Raw genomic sequence first — 6184 nt, 5'->3', positions numbered from 1 at the left:
CTGTAGTTAGCTGGTTAATAATTGCCAGTAGTTATCAGCATTAGTTATTCATTATTCTGCTATGGAAGGAAATCTCAGAAATAAACCGACGAAAAAGGTGCTTTGACATTTTCTGGCTTTTTTTTTTTAGACAAACTGCAGAATGTTTCGTGGCGGTGCACAAACAAAATCCAGATTTAAAGCCAGAACTGTGTGACTAACCTTAGTTACCCGAAGTTTGCGAATCGTAGTCATGACAAAAGGCAGATCATTTTCTTCAGTTTTTGTCCAGGCGCTCTCAATTCTAAAGCGAACCCAATTTACTGGCAATTCTACAACTATTACCCAAGAGATTGGCAAAACTAAGGACCAGAAGCACAACCCATCCTCACGAAATCCTTTGAGCAATTTTAACATACAAAAACTTCAGAGCCAGAGACAAGGTCACCAACTAATTAAACAATGCATTATATGCAAAAATCCTGCATTTCTATCGCCTCACTTACCCGATACATAAAGTCCAACGCTAAAGCCTGTGTTGTAGTAACCATCGACAGCCACAGTAACTTTAACAATTCACAGGCATAAGCAATAACCACTCCCGGGACAAAAACCATTATTGAAAATTTGCTGCCTGCTCAACTTTTTACAAACTAATTATAACCCTTGCATAACAATTTGGACTATTAAAGCCCGGGAGATCCTTAAAATATTTTCTTGGCGGTATCTCATGTCAGTGAATTTTCACTTCCAAGCGTTATCGCTCAAGTCACCTTAAGACACTCAGCCGAATGCGATCTACAGATCATAAGGAATGAACTCAATAATTATTCCTTTCACCAGAGGGGTCAAAATACTATATCACTTTGCTGAATAGTAGTTTTAAATCTGCATAGACTATAGCAAGAAAACGCCAAAATTTGAGGTTAATATACTAGAATCTCTTCAAATAATGGCTAGAATCTCAATTAACCATTATTTCAGTTCATTTCTCATATCAATTTCCCCATCTTACTTCCGTTAACCAACCAATCAGCAATCAGTAACTACCATTCCCTTGATTTCATAGGACATTCTGTCTTTCAGGGAGTATTATAAAGTCTAACCCATCACATGACATTTTGGGGTTAAAGAAATGGACAATGTAAACAGGTTTACAGATATATTAAGCTGGTCTTCATAGATGTAAATACTATTACATATCCAAAGACATTAATTGAATAGTAGGTAGAGCACAGCATCTACTAAGCTCTAGTTGTCTGTGTAACCGAATTTAGAGCGCTTCGAATCCTCACTGGGTATGCACAGCATCTACAAGTTGAGCTCTAGTTGTCAGGGTAATCGAATTTAGTGCGCTTCGAACCGTCAAAGGACATGCATAGCGTCTACAAGTTGAGTTCTTGTTGTCTGGGTAACCAAATTCAGAGCGCTTCGAATCCTCACAGGATATTCAGTCTTAACGAAAAGCGTTGCTTTCCATTAGTTTTAGTGTCGATGTTATGGTCTGCAGCTACACCAAGAGCCTGTGCATAAGAAAAGTGGGTTTGATTTTTGAATATACTAAATGCTTCCATGACAACCCTCTTAAAAGTGAAAATAGCCTGTTCATTTAGTCCAGCAGCTATTCTAAGGTTATTGTAATTAATACTACATCTTGAGTAAACTTTCCCATTAACGATCCCATGTATTAGTATTATTGTTACTTCAAACGCCATCAACTTTCACATTAACAATCCCATATATTACTACCATTGTTCCTTAAAACTCCCAAAAGACAACAGGATAGAGAGTGCCATCCTTTAAGATATATTTAATAGGCACCAATCATACAATGAAACAACCGTATCTAACTTTAGTGCTACTTAACTATGAAAGGTGCCATGCAATGCAAACACTATCTGACAACTTTGGTCCTTTAGTATACATTCTTAAGGGAACTGGAACTGCACAACCCCCGGGCCGAAAAATTAAGTAGGGGAATTCAGAAAAGATAGGGGTTCCCAAAGCAAGCTTCGGTGCTGGAGGAAATGTGGATGAAGGTAGGGGTCAATGAAAATATGCAACACAATCTGGACTATTTCGAAACATAAAAGCTTTGCTTGAAGAGTAAGAGGGGGAGGGTAGGTGTGTTGAGCGCATTGAGGGAAAGACTAACATGACTGCAAAAATTTGAATAGCAATTTCCATTATTAACCTGCCTATTAAAATACCTGACAAGTCCACGGTATCAGTCAAAAAAATTCTTTAACGTCCCAAGACCTAGGCCTCTTAGAAAATCATTAAGATCCACCTATTACCTGTCTAGTTCCTATTTACTAGTGGGAAAGAATTTCTAAGTTATAAGTCAAAGAGTTACCCCTACCTATTCTCAGCTCCACTAATACATTCAAACTTACATCTCATGACCACACAAAGGGTTCAAGTACTGTAATACCCTCTGCTATTAATAACTTTCACTGTCAAATGTCTCCTAGGTCTGACTACTGCATTTTTACCCCAGTCTATTCCCAACATCCTTAAGATAGACTTTAGCATTTACTACCTTTATCCTAACCCTCCATCTAAATAAAATTGCATGTTCTTCACCCTATTCTAGCCTATCCTATATTCCCCTATCCTATATTTTAAGTGCTATGTCTAACTTCCCATTAAGTCCTAGCTACACGAAAACTATCAACCTTAGTTCTAACCTAAAGTTGGTTGGTTTGAAATTCCTGTTGTGCATGGTGACAAAAGTCACCATGCTTGTTTTTGAACTTCCTGTTGTGCATGGTGACCAAGTCACCATGCACAACATCAAGTCCACCTTGCCTGGCAGGTGGCAACGCCACCCCGGCAAAGGTGGACTTGTGAAGTGGCCAAAGATTAACTCCTAAGACGCAAAACTTTGTAACACGCAAATCTTTATGCAAAACTTAATTCAACACGCAAAACTTAATTCAACACGCAAAACTTAATTCAACACGCAAAACTTAATTCAACACGCAAAACTTTATGCAAAACTTAATTCAACACGCAAAACTTTATGCAAAACTTAATTCAACACGCAAAACTTTATGCAAAAGTTAATTCAACACGCAAAACTTTATGCAAAACTTAATTTAACACGCAAAACTTTATGCAAAACTTAATTTAACACGCAAAACTTTATGCAAAACTTAATTTAACACGCAAAACTTTATGCAAAACTTAATTTAACACGCAAAACTTTATGCAAAACTTAATTTAACACGCAAAACTTTATGCAAAACTTAATTTAACACTCAAAACTTTACTTTTTGCAGGTGACATTACTCGAACTTTAAAATTGTCAAGTGTTCAAAAACCTCAAAATTCCAAAATAGAGACAAACTTACAATTTATAAAAAACAAAAGTAGCTGAAATTACAAGATCAAACCACTTAAGGCAAAAGTTTAAACAAACAAGTTTAAATCCACTGACTTAAAAATAACACTAGATTTACTCTACAAACTTCCACACACATCAAACTTCACACACATCAAACTTCCACACATCAAACTTCCACACACATCAAACTTCCACACACATCAAACTTCCACACACATCAAACTTCCACACACATCAAACTTCCACACAAACTTTTGATGCTAAAATATAACTAAACTAACGCTCAGAAATAATTAAATAGTTTAAAACAAAAGTTCTATACCTGAAACAAAACCTAAAATTTCTTGAAATGTTCAAAGCTGGAAGACTTAAATTTTAATCTTTGCAATTTTAAAGATAAAAAAATTCAAAATTTTTAAACTAAAGTTTTCAATCTGAAAAAAAATAAACAAAAGGCATTAAAACAAAGCCTAAACTTAAACGAAAACTTGGAGTTTTGATTCTGAAAACTAAAGAAATTAAAACTTACAAATTTCGAGTTTTGATTCTGAAAAACTAAGCTTGCTCAAGTCACTCAACTATAAAATACAAGAAATACTTACTTACCCATTAATCCTGTGTAATTCATAAGGTACCGGTACATCTAAGACAATAACTCATTGTAGCACGCTTACTTAACGACACACCCTGACCTGAAATAAGAAAAAATATATTAAAGCCCAAAATGTTCTAGCAAGTGGAAAGAACTAAAGGCTGTCTATTGTTACAATCAGCTGGGTCATCTAATCTTTAAAATATTAAGACAAGGGGCAGCAAGCAAGGCTTTATAAATACTGATACGCGTTATTACTAGTTTATTGCCACTTAAGCCTAGAAAGTTTAAATCAACTTAATATACCCCATCAGCCGAGTTAGGCCTCTCTAATCCTCAAGAAACTAAGCCCTATTGCACCGAAGACTTGCTCTATTGCAGTAAAGTTAAAATCCGTAACACTGCATAAGATTGCTAGCATGGTTCAAAGTGCATAGAATTACCACTCAAAACAATCCAGGTCAGCTTAGTAATAAATAAGCTTCGAAACAGTCTTAAATACCATATTGAAAGGCAATCTACCATACCTAAAAAAAATTATGAACAGTTATTGTAGGAATTTACAACAAGGAACCGAAAATTCAAAACCGGGAAACTGAAAACTTTCATACGACAACTGTATGTCATAGCTCAAGCACCATAATCTAAACATTTGACAAATATAAAACTGAATACTGGCAATAGTATCCACTCGCCAACCCAACAAACCTTCAAGCACGCCTAAAATCTTGCAGTCTCTTCACAATACGACATCTGAGAAACCGCTCAAGCTTCTCTACTGTAGACCTCAAATGAATGTTGTAAACAAGACCTTTAAGTGAAGCAAATAGGTGGTTTGAAACTAGAACAAATTGTAAGTCAGGCTGGAGAGCATTTGTACACTGCGCACTAAGATTATACAACAAAACGCCTTAAGTGATCATACAAGAAAGCAAATTTAAAAAAGAACTACTCTCCTATTCTGCAGGAGCTACGATACTGACAAGAAAACGCAATTATAAAATATAAGAAGCACCTTACTTTGAAAACGTACACGCGGCCGTCAAAGAGGGAATCATCCCTGCGGAGGACTATACATAAAACCAGACAAAGTGAAACCAACGTTCCTCCAGTACAGCACGACCGAGATCCCAAACACAAATGCAGGAGAGTGTCGAGTTACTATCGACGAAACCTGTCTTACCAAACTGGAGACTAAACAACACTGAAACAAGCTGTTCTTGAGGATAACAGCCAACGACCGCTGCAACTACCTGTTTGTGGACGTCACTTTATCGCCCTTTCGCCACCGAAGTAGTTTAAGGCGACGATCAGAAAATCGAAAGAAATTATTATTATTATTATTATTATTATTATTATTATTATTATTATTATTATTATAGTGTTGCTGTTGTTTTCAGCAGTGCTTGGATATAAGAGTTCATGAATATTACTTTTTACTAGCGTACTTAATTTAGTATACTGTATTGTGTTCATCTTATCGTTCATCGTATACGGCCCGGTGCTGAAACAAAGGGTATTATTATCATTATATTATTAGTTAATGCAACATGGCGTCACAATGGCATGGTCATAGACAAAATATTATAGAACACTTTTGTTAAGGTGATTCAACGGTGAGCTTATAACTCGCACCGATGAATGCAAGGTAATTTTTTTATAATTAAATTTATTATTACTAATAATAAAAGTGCGTAGGTTCGTAATCTGCTACGGTAAAAGGCCACCCTCAGCGATTTGCCATATGGATTCAAGGCTTGATGTGATAAATATATCCCAAAATTTTGGGGAAATTGAGAAGGTAGGAGGACAAAGTGGCAATGAATAAATAATTTATATCTGTCGTAAGTGATATAATTGGCGGCTACTTCGAACAGTGGTCAATGAATTTACTGAACCAGATCATTCTGTTCGATCATCGCCTGATATTCGAATCCTGTTTCGACAGTATTAGATGGGGCTATGAAAACTATTATCATCAGGATTATACACACATTCATATAGATAGATAGATAGATAGATAGATAGATAGATAGATAGATAGATAGATAGATAGATAGATATTAAGCCACCAATATACTTTAATATCCAGTTCACTACGCCTCGGGAATAACAACGTACATCCAAGAGGAATTATGATTAATAAATGTTTCGTCACCAATTCTCAAGAGAGGTATAAGTTGACATCGACTCTGCTGTACATGCCTGTCGAACTCAGATTTTATACTTAGAATCGATATCAACCCATCTTCACCATGATAGCT

At 35.9% G+C, this 6184-nt stretch overlaps 1 long non-coding RNA gene across 2 annotated transcripts; it reads right to left on the bottom strand.

Moving 5' to 3' along the window:
• Positions 1 to 1122: 1122 nt before the first annotated feature.
• Positions 1123 to 5061, bottom strand: LOC136837320 (uncharacterized). 2 transcript variants are annotated; one of them, XR_010852641.1, is made up of 3 exons: positions 4941 to 5061; positions 3931 to 4020; positions 1123 to 1502 (listed from the first exon to the last, which is right to left on the bottom strand). It is a non-coding gene; the product is annotated as an uncharacterized lncRNA (long non-coding RNA). The 2 variants fall into 2 exon arrangements; XR_010852640.1 differs by having other exon boundaries at positions 3935 to 4020.
• Between the last annotated feature and the right edge of the window lie 1123 nt (positions 5062 to 6184).

This window comes from Macrobrachium rosenbergii, chromosome 58 (genome assembly GCF_040412425.1).
Source record: "Macrobrachium rosenbergii isolate ZJJX-2024 chromosome 58, ASM4041242v1, whole genome shotgun sequence".
In the NCBI taxonomy this organism is placed as follows: domain Eukaryota; kingdom Metazoa; phylum Arthropoda; class Malacostraca; order Decapoda; family Palaemonidae; genus Macrobrachium; species Macrobrachium rosenbergii.
This window is presented reverse-complemented; position numbering and strand designations above follow the sequence as displayed.